This window comes from Giraffa tippelskirchi, chromosome 11 (assembly GCF_054371585.1).
Source record: "Giraffa tippelskirchi isolate mGirTip1 chromosome 11, T2T-mGirTip1v1.2.pri, whole genome shotgun sequence".
Taxonomy (NCBI): Eukaryota; Metazoa; Chordata; class Mammalia; order Artiodactyla; family Giraffidae; genus Giraffa; species Giraffa tippelskirchi.
Genome location: NC_137285.1, coordinates 48,858,911 through 48,878,885, shown reverse-complemented (window position 1 = coordinate 48,878,885; position 19,975 = coordinate 48,858,911). Strand labels below are relative to the sequence as shown.

General features: G+C 38.2%; 1 protein-coding gene across 1 annotated transcript in view; it reads left to right on the top strand.

The window, feature by feature from the left end:
* Positions 1 to 19,975, top strand: part of SLC7A11 (solute carrier family 7 member 11) — a 979,966-nt gene that overhangs the window by 913,284 nt on the left and 46,707 nt on the right. The gene's annotated exons all lie outside the window — the stretch shown is intronic.

Here is a 19,975-nt window from a genome sequence, read left to right as displayed (position 1 = left end):
CATTCTTTTCCTATATAGGCCATAACAAAGTATTGAGTAGAGTTCCTTGTGCTATACTGTAGGTCATTATTTGTTATCTGTTTTACAAATAGTAGTGTGTACATGTCAATCCCAGTCTTCCAATTTATCCCTCCCCCTCACTTATCCACTGGTAAGCATAAGTTTGTTTTCAGCATCTGTGACTCTATTTCTGTTTTATAGATAAAGTCTAAAAAATAAGTTCAACAAATCTGCTTTTTTAAAGTAGATTCTGCATATAAAGGATAGCATATGATGTTTGTCTTTTTCTGTCTGACTTAGTTCATTCAGTGTGACAATCTCTAGGCTTATCCATGTTGCTGCACATGGCATTATTTCTTGTATTTTTATGGCTGAGAAATATCCCACTGTATACATGTACCATGTCTTCTCTATCAGTTTCCCTGTTGGTAGACATTTAGGTTGTTTCCATGTCCTGGTTATTGTATATAGTGCTGCAGTGAACATTGGGGCTGCATATATATTTTTGAGATGTGGTTTTCTTTGGATATTTACCCAAGAGTGGGATTGCTGGATCATCTGATAGCTCCATACTGTTCTCCATAGTGGCTGTACCAGTTTACATTCCCATCAATAGTGTAGACGGGTTCCCTTTTCTCCAGAATTTATTACCTCTCAAGCATTTATTGTTTGCATATTTTTTGATGATGGCCATTCTGACAGGTGTGAGGTGATAACCTCATTGTAGTTTTTATTTGCTTTTCTCTAATAATTAGTGATGTTGAACATCTTTTCATGTGCTTTTTAACCATCTCTATGTCTTCTTTGGACACATGTCTATTTAGATCATTTGCCAAATTTTCTGTTGAGTTGTGTTGTTGTTGTTACTCAATATTATGAGCTGTTTGTATAATTTGAAAATTAAGCCCTATTGGTCACATCATTTGAAAATAATTTCTCCCAGTTTACAGGTTGTCTTTTCATTTTGCTTAAGGTTTCTTTTGCTGTGCAAAAGCTTATAAGCTGGATTAGATCTCATCCATTTATTTTTGAAAAACTATTATTTTCTCACTGTGTAGAATCAAGTAATTAGGAAAATTTCAGAAGGCATCTAGGAACTGCAAAAATAACCAAATATGACTTCTACAACTGAAAGACACAATAACTAAAGCAAGAGTAAATAAATAAATAAAATCAAGAGCTAAAATTAAGCACAGTGGACACAGAAGAAGAGAGAGTAAGTTAAATGTGAAATAGATGAAAAGGAAATATCCAAAATGTAGTATAGATGGATACATGTGTGAAAAATACAGAAGAGAAAGTATATTTCATAAAAGATAGAATGACACACACACAAGCAGCTTCTGAAGGGGGGAGGGTAGAGAATTGGGGCATAAGTAATATTTAAGGAAATAATGACCAAGAATTCATTAAAACATTACATATAATAGATTGTCAGATTTTTCCTGAACTGTAGACTGGTCTCTGTGGGTCTGGAGGTTTACCACCAAATGGAATGACATGTCTACCAGAGAAAATAATAATGATTCCAATAAATCTGAAATAAGAGCGTAAAAGTTTGGGCCCCTTATTAAATATGAGAACACAATTTCGTGTTTGTTTTATATAAAGGTAGACATACTACATTGTTGGATGAATAAATGATAAATTTTCAGTGGTAAATATTTCTACTGCATGATGGAGGCCAAATGCACTTAGAGTAGAATGCAGAGGATTCCCTAAGTGTTTCATCACCTCACCATTTGTAAGGTTAACTGAACCTTATCGGAGCACTGAATACAGACCAATATAGTCAACTTGGACTTAGATTCACCTAAATAAAGATGTCTGGCAAAAAGTCTTATTGGAAGTACTGGCTCAATACTGTAGAACATAGAAATGAGTAAAGGAAAGAGCTGTTTACTAGCTACAGAGATTAGTACCCACTAATGAAATGGTTTCCCTGGTGGCTCAGTGGTAAAGAATCCACCTGCCAATGCAGGAGATGCAGGTTCAGTCCCTAGGTTGGGAAGATCCACTGGAGAAGGAAATGGCAATATTCTTGCCTGGAAAATCCCATGGACAAGAGGAGCCTGGCAGGTCTCAAAAGAGTCAGACTCGACTTTACAACTAAACAACAATAAAATTCATAGTTATTTCTTATTTTTTTAAAGTTAAATAGGCATTATAGTTACTGAATGTGTGTTTGCTTTCTTTACTGGATATATTGGTAACATCTAAAAATGTCAAAGATAACAGAATGGCATTAACATTGGTATTGAATTTTGATGCCCCAAACTGCATATACCATGGTTCTATGTATCATTAATATAGAATAAATTGTCTGAATGTGTGAGGAAAGAGCAAGTGTTTTTAATCATACATGGGATGACATTTTATGTGTGGGTAATGTTAAAAAATATTGATTATCATGGGTACTGAATGTACTATTTCTAATTTCTGGTTTCTCTTCATCTCTTTTATCTATTCAGCCATGTCAAATGAACAATAATTTATACCATGTAATGATCCTTCCCTCTCACTCTCATTGCTGACCACAGTTGATTGAATTTGATTTAAGAAAATCAATCTATAAACTGATTAGATACATATAATTTATGTACTGGTTAATAAACTGGCTGACTGGAGATTTGGAAAAATAAAGTTGGTCAGTGGTAGAACAAGAGTCTAAAATAGACTAAAGATGGGTCTGGGGAAGCAATTATTGCCAAGCTGCTGGTCCCATGAGTTATTACTGCATATTTATTCATATCCTTAAATTTGTCTACATTAAATATTCATAATAAGGTGTGGAAAATCTAGAGGAGCTAGTCTCTATTTCTCCAGAGGAAACATCTGAAGATAGTGATGGTGCATTTATATATGCTTTCAGGATCAACATTCGCAGAATTGAATACAGACTAATAATACTGGGAATTTCTAACTGTTAATAGAGGCAGTGGTGAAAATGAAACTAGTTTTCCCCCACTGAGGCTGGATCCATGCTTCTCTCTAAAGTTAGAATTAATTTATTACAATTTTTAGAACTTTGAGATGAGAATAAACTAAGAGGTAAAAAAGAGGTAAACGAAGAGATAAAAAGCAGAGCAAACCCAATCTTTCTCTCTCAAATCCAGTCAAACACTAGCAAGGCCTTTTCTAGATTTAAATATTATTTAGGTATTCAGGAAAGTGCAAAAGAGAAAGATTTAAAAAAGAAATTGGGATGAAAAAATCAGGAAATGTGGAGTAAAACTGAAAGAAGATAAGAGAATAAAAAGTGGCAGGTTTTTTAAATTCTTAATTGTTTGGTGTCTTGTTTATACTTCGAAGGAGTCAAGAACTGAAAATTGAAAGTCCCCAGCCAAGCAGAGAAACCATTTTGTAGTCACATTTCTGATAAACTTAATTCCTTTACTCATTCCCATGTGCACAGGCCTGTGTACTAAGTCGCTTTAGTCATGTCCGACTCTTTGCAACTCCATGGACTGTATAACCGGCCTGGTCCTCTGTCCATGGGACTTTCCAGGAAAAAATACTGGAATGGGTTGTCATTTCCTTCTCCAGGGGATCTTCCTGACCCAGGGATCGAATCTGCATCTCCTACTTCTCCTGCACTGGCAGGCGGACTCTGCTACTAGCGCCACCTGGGAAGCCCATGTGTCGTAAAGCCCTTCATCAGTGTGCTGTTTGTCCTTCTTAGGTTACAAGTAACTTCATGTGAGGAGAAGGGGACGGCAGAGGGTGAGATGGTTGGATGGCATCACTGACTCAATGGACATGAGTTTGAGTAAACTCCGGGAGTTGATGGACAGGGAGGCCTGGCGTGCTGCAGTCCATGGAGTTGCAAAGAGTCGGACACAGCTGAGCGACGGAACTGAACCGAACTGAACTTTATGTAAAAAGATCTGTGTTAAGTGTATTTGTGGACTATGTTAGAACTGAAAAATTTCCCAGGAAATGAAGAAACATTGAAAGTGAAAAGTGAAAGTGAAGTCGCTCAGTCGTGTCCGACACTTTGCCACCCCGTGGACTGTAACCCACCAGGCTCCTCCGTCCATGGGATTTTCCAGGCAAGAGTGCTGGAGTGGGTTGCCATTTCCTTCTCCAGGGGATCTTCCCGACCCAGGGATCGAACCCCGGTCTCCTGCATTGCAGGCAGATGCTTTACCCTCTGAGCCACCGGGGAAGAAACCTTAGATGCTTTCTGAAGAATACTGTAGCTTCTTTCACTTCCCTCCCTCTCTCTCTCTTCCTGCTCCCTCTCTCTCTCTCCCTCTCTCTAGATCTCTGTTTCTCTTATTCTCTCTTGCAAAATCCTAGGAAAACCATGGTGCTCACCTCCTGCCACATGTAGAATATACTTTTGAAGTGTGTCATTTGTATCTTGTTCTTACCAAGCCCTCTGGGAATCTGATATTATCAAGAATCTTCTTCTTAAAAACTGCTCTTCTTTTGGTTCCTGATTTACCTCTGATTATTTCAAGTAATTCCCTGTATTCTGGAACATACATTCTATTTCTTAAGGACTCTCAAAGTTAGATCTTCAAACTCATTTTCTGTATTTTTTTTCCATAGTTTCAGCATTCACTTCTATTCAAATGTTTCACAAATTCTTATTTCTATTTCAAACAAATCAACAATTGTTTTTTTTTTTTAATTTCTAAACACTAATGTATCTTATCTTATATCAGTTTAGTACATGTTTGGTGCTTGATGAATTAAAAAAATGTCACTCATTATGCTTTCCTGAGTTCTGAACTCATTGACAAGTAGAACAAAAGAATGGGCAGATTGGGAAGCCAAATATAAACTTAATTAATGGAAAAGCTGTTTTGGAAATTTTTGCTTATTCCTAATCCTAATATTGAGACCCCCCCCCCAAATCAGACAGATTTAGCCACCTCATCACTGACAGCTCTGGCCTAGGTCAGGGCCCTCACGGAGGGTTTCAAGTTGGGTCCTCTAGAACTAGTGGGTTGGAGATGGGACAGAGCTGAACACTTTCTAGAGGCTACTCATCCAAAAGGAAAGAAGGTGTAAGGGGCAGGGATATTCTGCCAAGACCCTCTTTAAATGATTCCTCCGTCCTTTGGGACGAGTGAGTGCGTAGAGAGAGACTAGGAAGGCTGTACTAATGACACTCCCACACAGGAGGAAACTCAAGGAGGGAAAAGAATGGATATTCACACCATTGAGATACATAACTGAATTCATTGACTACCAGTTCTCCCTTTCTGCCTTTATCTTTTATGGTCTAAGATGTTTTGTTTTCTGCCAAAAGAAACTGCATAGCTCCACTTCACATTTTTCAGAGCATTTATTTATATTATATTTTACTTCATGTTCTGTTTTGACCATCTACCATATTCTTTTCATTTATTTCCAATCATCAGTAATACAACCTATACTCTTAATTTGTTCCTGGGTTGTTGTTATAACCTTTCTGATTTATTTTTCTCCCTCATTACATTGTACTTCAATCTCTATTTCAGGAAAGTGAGTGCTTTTCTGTGTACACAGTTTTCACTGGGTTTAGTTCTATTTAGTTCCTCCTTCATACACCATATTTAGGGAGAATATTTTCTAAAGATGTGACTTTGTGATAGTTACCACAATGGTTAAGAGCATAAGCAATGGAATCCATGGAACATGAGCTAAATTTTTATGTCTGTCAGTAAAAGGCAACAGAAAATTGAGTAAATTGCTTTTCTCTCAGAGAATGAGAAAAAGGAATTTGAACAGATCAATAAGCAATAAAGAAGCTGAAATGGCCATTGAAGTTTTCCTTTCTCAAAAGTCTATAGCCCAGGGAGGTTTTACATGTGAGTACTACCAAACCTTCAAAAAAAAAAAAGAGCTATTTTCTATTTTATATGGGAACACATGCAAAATTTATAAGTAGGTTATTGGCTAAGTGAATTTGATAATTTAAAATAATAGATTATGAACCACAAAAACATAAGTTTTTCAATATCATAAAATCAATCAATATATTTAAGATATTAACAGGCTAAATTAGAATAATCATACATTACTTCAGTCAACGTAGAAAAAGCATTTGATAAAGTTAAATAGTTTTTGTTAAAAATAAAACTCTTAGCATACTAGGATAAGGAAAAAATTTCCTTAATTTAAAAAGGTTTTATAGCCCAAGCCCTGATAAAATATTGTATTCATTCCCTTTAGACAGGGAAGGTAACAAAGAACTCCATAGTAATCATTAGTATTTAAAAGAATATTGAAAATTCTGTCCAATTGCATAAGAAAAGAAACATAAAAGACTGGCATAAGACTTAAAGGAGAAGAAATACAACTCACTCCTTATAGATTGTATGATCATCCACGTAGAAAAAGCAACAACAAAACAAAAAACAATTAGAGCTAATTAGTAGTACCTATTAGTTCTGGAGAGAAAAACAATTTGCAAAGCAATAACCACAAGAAAAAAACAATAGTAAGCTGAAATGTTCTTTATAATGACACATTACAAATAACAAGAATTTAACCTAATTAAAATTACAAATGAACTGTCTGAGGACATAGAAAGACCCTAGATGATCTGGCATTATGGGGAGATATTCCAGGAACTTCTGTGATGAGTAAATAGTATATTCATGCCAATTCACAGCCATTGCCAGGTTATGCCTAGTGTTACAGGGCATTATCCTACATAATGGCCACATAGCTGCTCCACCACAGAAGGGAGCCTGTGCTGAAGCACATTCTCCGGGATTACAGGAGGGACAAGAAAAACTACTGGAGAAGAGCTATACGTTGTTGTAGAAAAAAGAATCTATGAACTTTTCAGCTAAAGCAATAATATAGATGACGAAGATGTTATTGTGGGCCATGATGAGAAAAACTGGATTTTCTTACTTGAAACGCTTTTAGGGAGTATCTCTCCCAATGCCATAAAGTATAATACGGAATATGTGATTAGGGATGATAACAGGGATCTGAGGGGATTGTTTGTACTATTTCTAAAGCTGGTGGTTATGCACAGTAGTTCATTTTATTATTCTTTTAAAAAAATACATGTAAGTTACATATATTCTCTATGTGCTCCATTATATATAATATGTATATATTATATATATAATAAAAAATGAAATATATATACATGTTTTCATATATAAGCAAAGAGAAGTTTTAAAATATATTTAAAATTTTATAACATTATATATTTTTGGTTAAGGAAAAATGGTTTTGGAAAAGAGAAGTAGATATTTTTGAGTTTCCAATCGTGTAATTGTATTATATATTAAATAAAAAGTTAATAAAATCATTTAAAAATAAATTTCAACAAAAGACTACTGAAAGAGCATCAAATTTAGATAACTTAGAAATGAAATGTTGAAAAATCATGAAACTGTAGAAAAAACTATAAAAATAATGTCAAGATGTAAAAGGATGAAAAGTTCTAATTGTATAGGAAGATATCAATTTACTTAATTATTCCATATATTCAATCAAAACCAAGCAAAATTTCTAATGGAACTCAATAAGTCTATTTTTTAAGTACAATGGAAGGGTGTTATATAGCCATAATAATTTTGTAAACCTGTTCTACCAAGTATAAAGAGAAATTAAAGACATAATAATTAGGACAGTGTCGTTGGTTTAAAGATATAGAAGGAGACTCATTGATAAAAAGAAAAGAAAACCAAGAAATAGGCCCATATAAAGAGTGGTAATAAATGACAGGGCTACCATTGCTGATCAGGATAAGAGAAAGGACAATGCAATAAATGGTACTGGAACTACTCATATGATATGTTATGACTACTCATATGTTATGATAAACTCATAACAAAAATATCTTCTAAGGATTTAAAGATATAAATTTGAAAGTAAGGATTATAAATGTTAGAAAAACATTTAGGAAAAGATCTTCATGACTTTGGGGTAGGGGGAATTTTTCTAAGAAGTTAAAAATGAAAACTTTAAATGAAAAATTAAACTAAATTTTTTAAAAATATATGCATCAACAAATAATAATACAAGATGCAAACACACCCTTGGAGATAATTTTCACAAATACTAATATTGAGAATTTATAATGATTTACTGTAAATCAATAAGAAAAAGGTAACTTTACAGAAGAATAATCATATATATATATATATATATATATACATATATATATATATACACAGACATTTCTCAAAAGAGGAAACCTGAATTATTATAAAGAAATGAAAAATAAATGCTTTACCTCATAAGTAACCAGGTAACTACAGCATGAAACCTCAATGATAATAAGACCATCACACACTGTAGAAACTAGGACGCATTAAAATATTAGAAGACCAGTATTGGCAAAAATGCAGAATATTGTGAACACATTAACTTTCCTTGAAATACTGTAAATTGCTTCAACTACTTACCAAAAAGACAGAAAAACCACTTTGACAATTAGGTTAAAATGCATACACACTTTTCTCTAGCAATTTCTCTCCTGGGAAGATTCAAATTTAGATAAATATATTCAGGTACAAGAATGTTCTAGCTTCATTTCTTTGTAGTTAAGAAATTTAAAAATCCTTGATAAATTAAGAAATGCAGTGAAATTACTAGAGCTATATTTATAATATTTGTATACATATCCTTAATTTATATAAAAATGTGTATAATTCTCAGAAACTCTGAGAGTGAGAATGGAGCAGCTAGTTGCTGGATGAACTCAGTGGTCTGGCAAAGGGGATATTTGTGGGGTGCCCAGAGCATCTATGATAGCCTTCCACTTGTAGCACTCAGATCCTCTTGCTCCTCGCATTGAATTTACTTCCTTCAGGCACAGCTTATTTTGATCTCTAGTTGGTCACAACTTCTAGGAAGAGTAGCGTTTTATAATCTGTCATTCCTTCGGCTAGCACTTCTGCTTATCCAGATGGCTTGCCCAGGGGGTGGCCATCTTATGGGTCATGGCTTACGAGGCTCTTACCCAGCTCTGTCTGCTATACTTGTACAGTTAAAACTGGACAACCCTAACTGATGAACCCATTTGCAGAGCAGGAATAAAGATGCAGACACAGAGAACGGACTTGTGGACACAATGGGGGAAAGGGAAGGTGGGACAAATTGAGAGAGTAAGATTTAAATAATATACTACCATGTGTAAAACAAATAGCTAGTGGGAAACCGCTGTACAGCACAGGGAGCTCAGCTTGGTGCTTTATGATGACCTAGAGGGGTGAGCTCAAGAGGGAGGGAATATATGTATACTTACAGCTGATTCATGTTGTTGTACAGTAGAAACCAGCACAACCTTGTAAAGCAATTATCCTCCAATTTAAAAAAAAAATTCGACGTACCATGCTCTAGTGAAATGGTCATATCTGAAACGGCAGTGACAATTGAGATTAATCTCGGTTAGGTTTGCCATAGTCTACTTTCATCCACCACACATTAGCTAATTTTTCCAGGGGTCAAACTGATGACTTAAAAAGGAATATGATGAGGACCACTACCCCTGCATCCTTGTGTCATTGGAGGTCACACTTATTTCTTCCTCACTTTTGTTGTTGTCCAGCCACTCAGTCCTGTCCAACTCTTTGCAACCCCATGGACCACAGCACTCCAGGCTTCCCTGTCCTTCACTGTCTCCCTGAGTTTGCTCAAACTCATGTCCATTGAGTTGATGATGCCATCCAGCCATCTTGTCCTCTGTCGTCCCCTTCTCCTCCTGCCTTCAATCTTTCCCAACATCAGGGTCTTTTCTAATGAGTCAGCTCTTCGCATCAGGTGGGCTAAGTATTGGCGCTTCCGCATCAGTCCTTCCAATGAATATTCAGGACTGATTTCCTTTAGAATTGACTGCTCAGAATTGACCGACGAATTGATGCTTTTGAACTTTGGTGGAAAAGACTCTTGAGAGTCCCTTGGACTGCAAGGAGATTAGTCAATTCCTCACTAGTTGCAATTGTTTTTTGTTGTTGTTGTTGTTTTTAATTTACTGTCTTGGCTGGTGGGTGCTGTTTCAAGAGTATGGTAGACAGAATTTTAAGGTGGCCCCTATGGTAGACAGAATAATGAGCCTCTAAAAATGTCAGTGTCCTAACCCCCAGAATCTGTGAATATGGCAAAGGGGAATTAATGTTGCAGGTGGAATTAAGATTGCTAATTGTTACCTTATAATAAAGAGATTAATATGGATAATGCAGGTGGGTCCAATGTAATCACAAAGTTCTCAAAAGGGAAAGAGGGTGGCAAAAGGCACCAGACAAATGGCAGTGTGAGGAAGGCTGAGTTTGACATTGCTGGCTCTGAAGGGACTGTAAGCCAAGAAGTTAGGATGGTCTCTAGAAGCTGGAAAAGCTTCTCCTTTAGAGCCTCCTGAAGTCATGCAGCTCAGCCAGCACTTTGATGTAGGTCCAGTGAGATCCATGTCAGACTTCGAGCCCCAGAAGATAAATTTCTATCATTTAAGCCCCTAAGTTTGTTTTTGTTTGCACAGCAATAGGAAACTGATACAGCCTACATGATTTTTGTCCCAGGCATTAGTTCCATGATTGGGCTACATTACATGGCAAAAGAGATTATCTTGGTGGGCCCAGTCAAGTCATGTAAGCTCTTTAAAACCAGAGTGTTCTTGCCAACCTGGGGCAAAAGAAGTCAGAGAGCTTCCTGTAAGAGTCACTCAACCCGAGGGAGGCTCTCCACTGCTGAGATAGAAGAGACAGAGCAAGGACAAGATGGAAAACAAATTCTTCCAAAAACTGTAACAAGCATGGAAGTGGGTACTTCTCCAGAGCCTTCTGATAAGAGTTCAGTTCAGCCTTGTGAGACTCTAAGCAAAGAATACAGCTGAGCCCACTTGGACCTCTGAGGTACAGAACTGTCTTTTTTTTTTTTTTAAGTTTCCGTGATAATCTCTTTTAATGTAGCATAGAAAACTGGGACATAGAACTTTCACTTTGCCTCTCCCACTACAGCAGCTTTTAAGGGGTTTCACCAACTGTAAGTCTGTCCATTTCAATCATACATTCGAGAACCTGGGAAATAACTACTGGTTGAGTCTACATGTCCAATGGACCTATGATGGTACGGACCCAAGCCTAAGCCAGGACTGCACTTTCTGCCTTGTCAGATAAGAATACTGATCTGCCTTGTCAGATCTATTCAGCCACCCTACAGAAATCTGAACATTCTTCTTCTCAATGCATATTACCTAAGTACATGGCTGGCTCTAGGTCCCCTGGAAGAAAAGGACTGAGGAAATTACTGTATTGTGTAATCAGCATGGTATTTCATAGTCCTTCTTGATGGAGACTTGGTCACTCCTATAGTTAATGGGCTTGGAGTTTGAGGACTGGCTCAGGTTTGAAAACTGTGGGAAGGATCATGATTTTCCATTTGTATAGCTGAGCCCTCAGCCTTTTTTCATCTATACTTGGTTTATTTTTATTGTATATGTTAAGAAAAATCCTTATTGACTGCCCCTCTCACAAATTTCTAGGAAAATTATGTTTTACTATCCATGACAATAGATTCTGCAGGCTGATCTTTTTAAATTGTATTCTGACCTTGTTGCTTATTACAGTAATTGTGTCCACTGCTGTATGAGGATACTAGCATCTCACTGCTACTCAGGAACCTTGTTCCTGAACAGTATCTCTTACCATCAGTCCCACCGGCCTACAGAGAGCAGCCATTGGTGAGCTTCCCAACAATGCTACTGGTTCTTTGCAGTCTGCTTTTCTTACTGCCATAGTATATGCAGTGTGCTCCAGACGCTTCCAAGAAATGCAGTCAGTTACTGCTTTGTTAATATTTAAATAGTAGAACCAGTCTATAATACCAACTGCTCTGAGTTTTTATCTCTTCTTCCAGAGTCTGAATTGGCAGTCGTGGCACCTCATCTTTATTTAATTTGAGCCTTTTTGTTTTGTAAGCTTCTAAAGCCATACCCAGAAGTGTATTTGGTCCATCTCAACCATATTATTCCGGAGAAGACCATAGCAACCCACTCCAGTACTCTTGCCTGGAAAATACCATGGACGGAGGAGCCTGGTAGGCTGCAGTGCATGGGGTTGCTAGGAGTTGGACACGACTGAACGACTTCACTTTCAGTTTTCACTTTCATGCATTGGAGAAGGAAATGGCAACCCACTCCAGTGTTCTTGCCTGGAGAATTCCAGGGACAGGGGAGCCTGGTGGGCTGCCGTCTATGGAGTCGCACAGAGTCAGACACGACTGAAGCGACTTAGCAGCAGCAGCAGCAGCAGCCATGTTAATCTCTGTGTCATGGGAGAGTGTCCCTATACTGACAAACACTCCCATATCTGTTTTAATATTCTACTTCTCTTGATGCTACAGCCTCAGGGTTCACTTCCAGGCATTTTCTTGTTTTCTTGCTTACACGTGTTAGCCAAACTCTGCAGCTCTTTGATATATAATCTGTGTCCTCTCCTAGCAGGCCTAGAACACTGCCAGTCAGATTTTGCTGAAAAAAAGACCCAAATTGTGGATCCAGGGGGCCAAGAATGGAGGTGGGAGCAGATCCTAAGGAAAATAAGCCCATTGTCTTACAGGTTATCTGTGGAGCACGTGCTATATTTAGGAACTCTGCATGGTCTTTAAGTGAAAGGTTGCTCCTATTTCAAACAAAGAAATGTGGCTCCTTCTGTTATCATACAGGATTCAGGGGAATCTGAGAGTTCAGGTACTCAAGGTGATTTAATCCCAGATATGTCCATGCAAAGCCTCAAGCCTCCCACTTCTTGCCTAGCAGGGCTCTGAGTCTGTTATGAGATACTCGGCTAAGTAAAAAATGCAACCTTCTTTAAACTTCTGCCTCTCTCACAACTCAGACTTAGGCCTGATCTTCAGCTCTACTCTTCTTTAGCTACAGTTGAATTATTGGCATTTTAAATGCTTTCAAGAAGGCTCTCTGGCTCATACTTTGCTTGAAAAGTTTTTATTATGAAATCTAAGCCTCTCTTTTTCTCTTTCCAGTGTGACAGAGCACTTTGCCATAGTCACCGACTCCACAGTACTTATAGTTACTATTTCTCCCGTATGATCGCACCAACTAGTGCATCCCCTCCTACTCTATGTTGTGCTGGTTTACCCAGTGCAAAGGAATAAATACTGTAAAGGGGGCACCAGCACACCTCAGGGCTGAAGTGTACTAGAGACTTTCATTTCTTGACCTACCACTAGTGATGGGTTCCCATTGACCGATGAGGAATCAAATTTAAGACTCCCATCATTAATTTCTTGACCTACCACTAGAGATGGGTTCCCATTGACCAATGAGGAATCAAACTTAAGACTCCCATCATTAGAGTATGCTTCCTCTGACTCCTCCTCATACCAATAGCCTGAGCTCACTTGAGCTCAGCCTGAGTTTCCTAGGAGCAGAGCCTGAATTACTGTGTAAGTGAATTACTGAGAGTGCTCTCAGGCATTATGGTAATAAATCAGGATGTTGCTGCTGCTCAGTCATTTCAGTCATGTCCGACTCTTTGCAATCCCATGGACCGTAGACTGCCAGGATCCTCTGTCCATGGGATTTTCCCAGGCAAGAATACTGGAGGGGATTGCCATGCCCTCCACCAGGGGATCTTCCCAACCCAGGGATCGAACCTGTGTCTCCTGCATTGCAGGCAGATTCTTTACTGCTAAGCCACTGGGGAAGCCCCGATAAATCAGGATATGATATAGAAAAGGTCACTGGAATGGTTTCTGCTGGAGGCAGGGTTCAGACTGGGCCCATGGAAGATCTGGAGCATGAATTGCATCATGGAGTTGGTCCCATTTTGTGGCACCCTACGTAGGTCAGTCATTGGCTACTGGTTGCTCCCTCTTCTCTGGAGGCTTAATTTTGTGGGCAAAGCAGCTCCCATTTGGCCATGGACAATTCTGAGTAGGAGGAGGGATCTGGGAGCTATTTGCAGTGAATACTCACACCAGATGGGGGATAGGCTGCATCTCTTCTGTGAATGGAATGTGGATAGGGCACCACTAGTACTTACTATGGGCTTCCCTGGTGGATTGGAGGTAAAGAATCCACCTCAATGCAGGAAACAGGGGTTTGATCCCTGGGTAGGGAAGATCCCCTGGAGGAGGAAATGGCAACCCACTCCAGTATTCTTGCCTGGGAAATCCCGTGGACAGAGGAGCCTGGCAGGCTACAGCCCATGGGGTCACAAAGAATCAGGCATGACTGACCACACACAGCAGCATCAGCACCGACTACAGGAGGATATTAGGAGGACTTGCACTGTATTATTTTATTAGTTTGCTTGGATTATAGGTTATCTGTTTATCAATTTTAATATTATATTTATGTTGCAACATGTTAGAATAATGATGATATAATCTTTGCTTTATTCAGACTTGAAGCAATGATAAAGAAGGTGGATAATAAAATTTTATCCTCTGTCACTAACATATTGTATATGTTCATTTATTATGAACAATGAGCTGAATTGTGTAATTAAAACACTTATTCTTTCAGGCAATGTTATCAAATTGAAGACATGTTTATTTTTAATGATTCTATAAAGAGTATGAAGCATATAAGAAAAGTTTAGCCACTAGTTTCCATAACAGTGAAAGCAGACCTATTCTTTTAGGGCTACGAGGTAATTTTCCCCTATTTTGTGCCTAACCTCTGTAATAGGGCTGTCATAACAATGAAGTACCACTGACAGGCTTCTGGGTAGGGCTTTGCTACAGCAGGATAATTGAAGGATTATCCTTCAGTTATTCAAACAATCGAATTTTATCTTCTCTCAGCTCTGGAGGCTAAATGTCAGAGGCTGGTCCCTTCTGATGGGTGTGGGAGAAGGATCTGTTCCAGGCCTCTTTCTTGGCTTGTAGAGGAAGAGTTTGTCCCTGAGTCGTCACATCATCTTGCTTCTCTTTGTGTTTGTGTCCATGTTTCCTCTACCATATTGGATTAGGGCCCACCATGATGACTTCATTTTAATTTCTTAAAAAATTATTGAAGTATAGTTGATTTACAGTGTTGTGTTGACTTCTTCTGTACAGCACAGTGACTGTTTTACAAGTATATACATCTATCCGTTCAGTCGCTCAGTTGTGTCCAACTCTTTGCAACCCCATGGACTGCAGCACGCCAGGCCTCCCTGTCCATCACCGACTCCTGGAGCTTGATCAAACTCCTGTCCATCGAGTCAGTGATGCCATCCACCATCTCATCCTCTGTCATCCCCTTCTCCTCCTGCCTTCAGTCTTTCCCAGCATCAGCGTCTTTTCCAATGAGTCAGTTCTTCGCATCAGGTGGCCAAAGTATTGGAGCTTCAGCTTCAGCATCAGTCCTTCCAATGACTATTTAGGACTGGTCTCCTTTAGGATGGACTGGTTGGATCTCCTTGCTGTCCAAGGGACTCTCAAGAGTCTTCTCCAACACCACAGTCCAAAAGCATCCATTCTTCAGCACTCAACTTTATACTCCAACTCTCATATCCATACATGACTACTGGGAAACCATAGCTTTGACTAGATGGACCTTTGTCAGCAAAGTAATGTCTCTGCTTTTTAATATGCTGTCTAGATTTTTTGCAGCTTTTCTTCCAAGGAGCAAGCATCTTTCAATTTCATGGCTGCAGTCACTATTTGCAATGATTTTGGAGCCCAAAAGAATAAAGGCTCTCACTGTTTCCATTGGTTCTGCACCTATTTGCATGAAGTGAGGGGACTGGATGCTATGATCTTAGTTTTTTGAATGTTGAGATTTAAGCCAACTTTTTCACTCTTCTCTTTTAGTTTCATCAAGGGGCTCTTTAGTTCTTCGCTTTCTGCCATAAGGGTGGTGTCATCTGTGTGTGTGTATTCTTTTTATATTCTATTATGGTTTGTCACAGAATGTTGAATATAGTTCACCTGTGCTATACAGTGTGACCTTGTTGTTTACCCATTCTCTCTCTCTCTCTCTCTCTATATATATATATACATATATATATATATATATATATATATATATATAGATAGATGATAATTTGCCTCTGCTAATCCCAAGCTCCCGATATGTCTTCCCCTACACCCACTCCCCCTTGGCAACCACAAGTCTGTTCTCTGTATCTGTGAGTTCTTTAAAGGTCTGTTTTAAAATATGGTTGCATTCTGAAATACAGGGGTTAGGACTTCAATATATGAATTTTAGGGAGGGCAACATTTAGCTCAAAAGCCCCTCCCTTAACTTATCTAAAGTTTTTCTGGTATTAAAAATTGGTGTTCTTTCAGAACATATATGATTTTAAGGACATTTTTCATTTCGGAATGGAAAAGGATAAGAACGATTCCAATTTAGTTCTTATTTTCCCTTTTGTACTATAAAGGAATCATCTTTGAATACTAAAATTAAATTAATATGAAAATGAATAAATGGTACAATCTTGTCTTTTCTTGACATAATTAAGTAAAAGAATAATATCAGGTACAGACTTGTGCGTCTAAAAAGCTAGTACAGGAATTATTTTTGCAGGAATTTAAGTACCAAGAACCAAACATGGTTTATCTTTATTTAAATGAAAGCTTCTAGTTAATTAGAAATTGAATGAGAAGGAAATACATTTCCTACATATTAATAAAATATTACTTCAAATTTGAATGCAGTTTTCCTAAACTGCATATTTTCAATGCTTGAATTAACTGAGATCAATACTGTATAAAACCTGAGGGGCCTATTCTTGAAGACAGTCCTTGGTACGACAGTGACCAGAGTAATGGGTTTTGATTAATAAGAAATAGGTCTTTCAGTGGACAGATTTTTATTAGCAAATAAAAACTGTGTTTTTTCTAAATATCAACTTTAATTTCTACAAATACCATTTCAAGAAAAGCTTATAGTTATGTAGGAGAAGAGGAAAAACTATTGACAGAAAGAAATCAAAGTGAATTCATACACCAAGGCAGAAAAAGTAGGGACTAATGAAATGTATTTTACTCAAGGGATACATGAAAAAAATAATGATAAGAACATTTGTAGTTTACAAAGCATTATCACATATACATTTAGAGATTGTGCCTTTAACTATCATATGAAGCAGCAAATTTGTTTTTCATTTTACACATTAGGAAATTAGAGCTTATGCTGGTTCATATGTTCCCAAAATCTGCATGCTTGTGTGCTAAGTCACTTCAGTCGTGTCTGACTCTATGTGACCCTGTGGACTGTAGCCTGTCAGGCTCCTCTGAGCAAGGGATTTTCCAGGCAAGAACACTGGAGTGGGTTGCCTTGCCCTCCTCAAGGGATCTTCCTGATGCAGGGATCGAACCTGAGTCTCTTCACATCTCCTTCATTGGCAGACAGGTTCTATACCACTGGCACCACCTGGAAACACTCCAAAATCTATGAAGGCAGATTTGTTGTTGTTATTCAGTTCCTAAGTCGTGTCCAACTCTTTGCAACCCCATGGACTGCAGCATGCCAGGTTTCCCTGTCCTTCACCGTCTCCCTGAGTTTGCTCAAACTCATGTCCATTGAGCTGGTGATGCCATCCAAACATCTCAGCCTCTGTTGCCCCTTCTCTTCCTGCCCTCAGTCTTTCCCAGCATCAGGTCTTTTCCAAAGAGTTGGCTCTTCGCATCAGGTGGCCAAGTTGTTGGAGCTTCAGTTTTAACATCAGTCCTTCCAATGAATATTCAGGGTTGATTTCTGTTAGGATTAATTGGTTTGATCTCCTTGCTGTCCAAGGGAGTCTTGAGAGTCTTCTTCAGCACCACAGTTTGAAGCATCAGTTCTTTGGTGCTCAGCCTTCTTTATGGTCCAATACTCACATCCATACGTAACTACAGGAAAAACCACAGCTTTGACTATATGGACCTTTGCTGGCAAAGTGATGTCTCTGTTTTTCAATATGCTTTCTAGGTTTGTCATAGCTCTTCTTCCAAGAAACAAGAGTCTTTTAATTTCTTGACTGCAGTCACCATCTGCAGTGATTTTGGAGCCCAAGAAAATAAAGTCTGTCACTGTTTCCATTGTTTCCCCATCTATTTGCCATGAAGTGATGGGACCAGATGCCATGGTCTTAGTTTTTTGAATGTTGAGTTTTAAACTAGCTTTTTCACTCTCGTCTTTCACCCTCATCAAGAGGCTCTTTAACTACCTTCTGCTAAGTAGGAAGAACTGGCTTACCTAGGGATAATGCGTGTACTAGGTGATCTGCTAGTCACTGGGAATAAGGTGATGAACAAAAATAATAAAAGTCTCTAACTTTTGGAGCTTAGAGCTGATGCTAAGAGCAGACTCCCACTTTTCCTCTTCCCCAAAACTGATCAAAATATACAGAGACCAAAAAAAAAAAAAAAAAAGATGGGGGGGGGATTAAAGCAATCAGCATTTAAACAGATAGGGAAACAGTAATAAATACAAATACAACATAGGAAAAAGTTTGAAAAATGTAATGAGATCATTTCAGCCATATAAAAAATAATAAATGTGGCCAATGAAATGGGACAGCTGCAAATGGATAGGTTCTGAGGTCACAGATGGAAGATAAACAGTAAAGCGAAGCCTCCAGCAAGGGAGAATGCATGCGTGCTAAGTCCCTTCAGTCGTGTCTGACTCTTTGCGACTGCATGGACTGTAGCCTGCCAGGCTCCTCTCTCCATTGATTCCAGGCAAGAATATTCCAGTGGGTTGCCATTTCTTTCTCCAGGGGATCTTCCTGATCCAGGGATCGAGCCCGTTTCTCTTAAGTCTCCTGTATTGAGATTTGGGTTCTTGACCACTAGCATTACCTGGGAAGCCCCCAGCAAGGGAGATTTAGCACTAAAGTAGAATTTTCTGCTTGGACAGCCAATTTACATTATTTAGGACAATGGTCTGTGTGACATCAGGATGGGGTCTCTGTCTGCAAAGGACTGAGGTCAGCAAAACAAACTTTAAGAGGAGAAATCCTTAGACATGGATGCAGGTTATATGTCTGTTCAAATACTTTCCACACACATGTCCTATTTTGCTTATTTAATGTTTTGTTTGGACTTTAAGTGCCCTTTTCAGTAACCCCTTGCAAAGATACTGTGGATCTTTTGGGCAATAGGAGAAACCAATACATAGTTTAGATTTCTTTGTAGAGATTTTTTTTTGAACTATTGATATCCTAATTTAACTTTTAAAATGTTCTATGTATTTTTTAAAATCTGTTGAACTGCTTCTGTAGTCATATATTCCCAGGGATAACAAACGGTTACTAGTGTTAAATATACCCCAGTTTGGGATCTGCCCTGTCAATTTCCATAGAATTTTTCAATATTTTTTTTTCAACTTGGATTTTGAGAAGGTCTTCTGTTTCTAGTTGGTTGGTTCTTTCTAAAGCAGATAAATTTTCAGATAAAAAATTGTTTATATTCTTTAAGTACTCCTAGGAACTGACAAGAAAAGACCCAGGATTACTCTGATTTTATGTTGCCATCTAAGGGATGATGAACCTATTCATCTAGGGAAAGTTGAAAGTTGATGTTTAATGTGTTAAAGTGCAGATCCAGGGCTTACACTCGAAGAACCTCAGACCTGAAGATAAACATGGGAAAAGTGCCAAGAAAGGGTAGTGAGTCTGCCAATGCTTCAACACTTATTAGAGCCAGCTGGAAATAAGAGTCATGTAGATAACAAGAGCTGATGCAAATAGTGAGCTGATTCATTACCTCATTGCTTTAAACTTATCAGCAATATGAAACAATTTGGCCATAAGCAAGAATACTGGTGACCTAGATCTACAGTGTCACAGGGCTCTGATAATCAATATCTCTGAGACCCTGGGCAAATTAATTAATCTCTGTCTCTCCTGCTCTGCATCATGGGGATAATAGGTCCTCATTAAGCTATTGCGATGATTAAATGAGATGATATGTGACAAGCTTTAACACAGTACCTGGCAACTATCAGCACTTGAAAATGATAATTTAAAATTTTAATTGCACCATTCTTTTTCTCCCATTCTTGCTGCAATTCTGGCTAGAGCTGATCCGTTTGGAGTTATTAAAAGAACTCTAGAGAGTCTTGTTAAAAGCAGCAGAA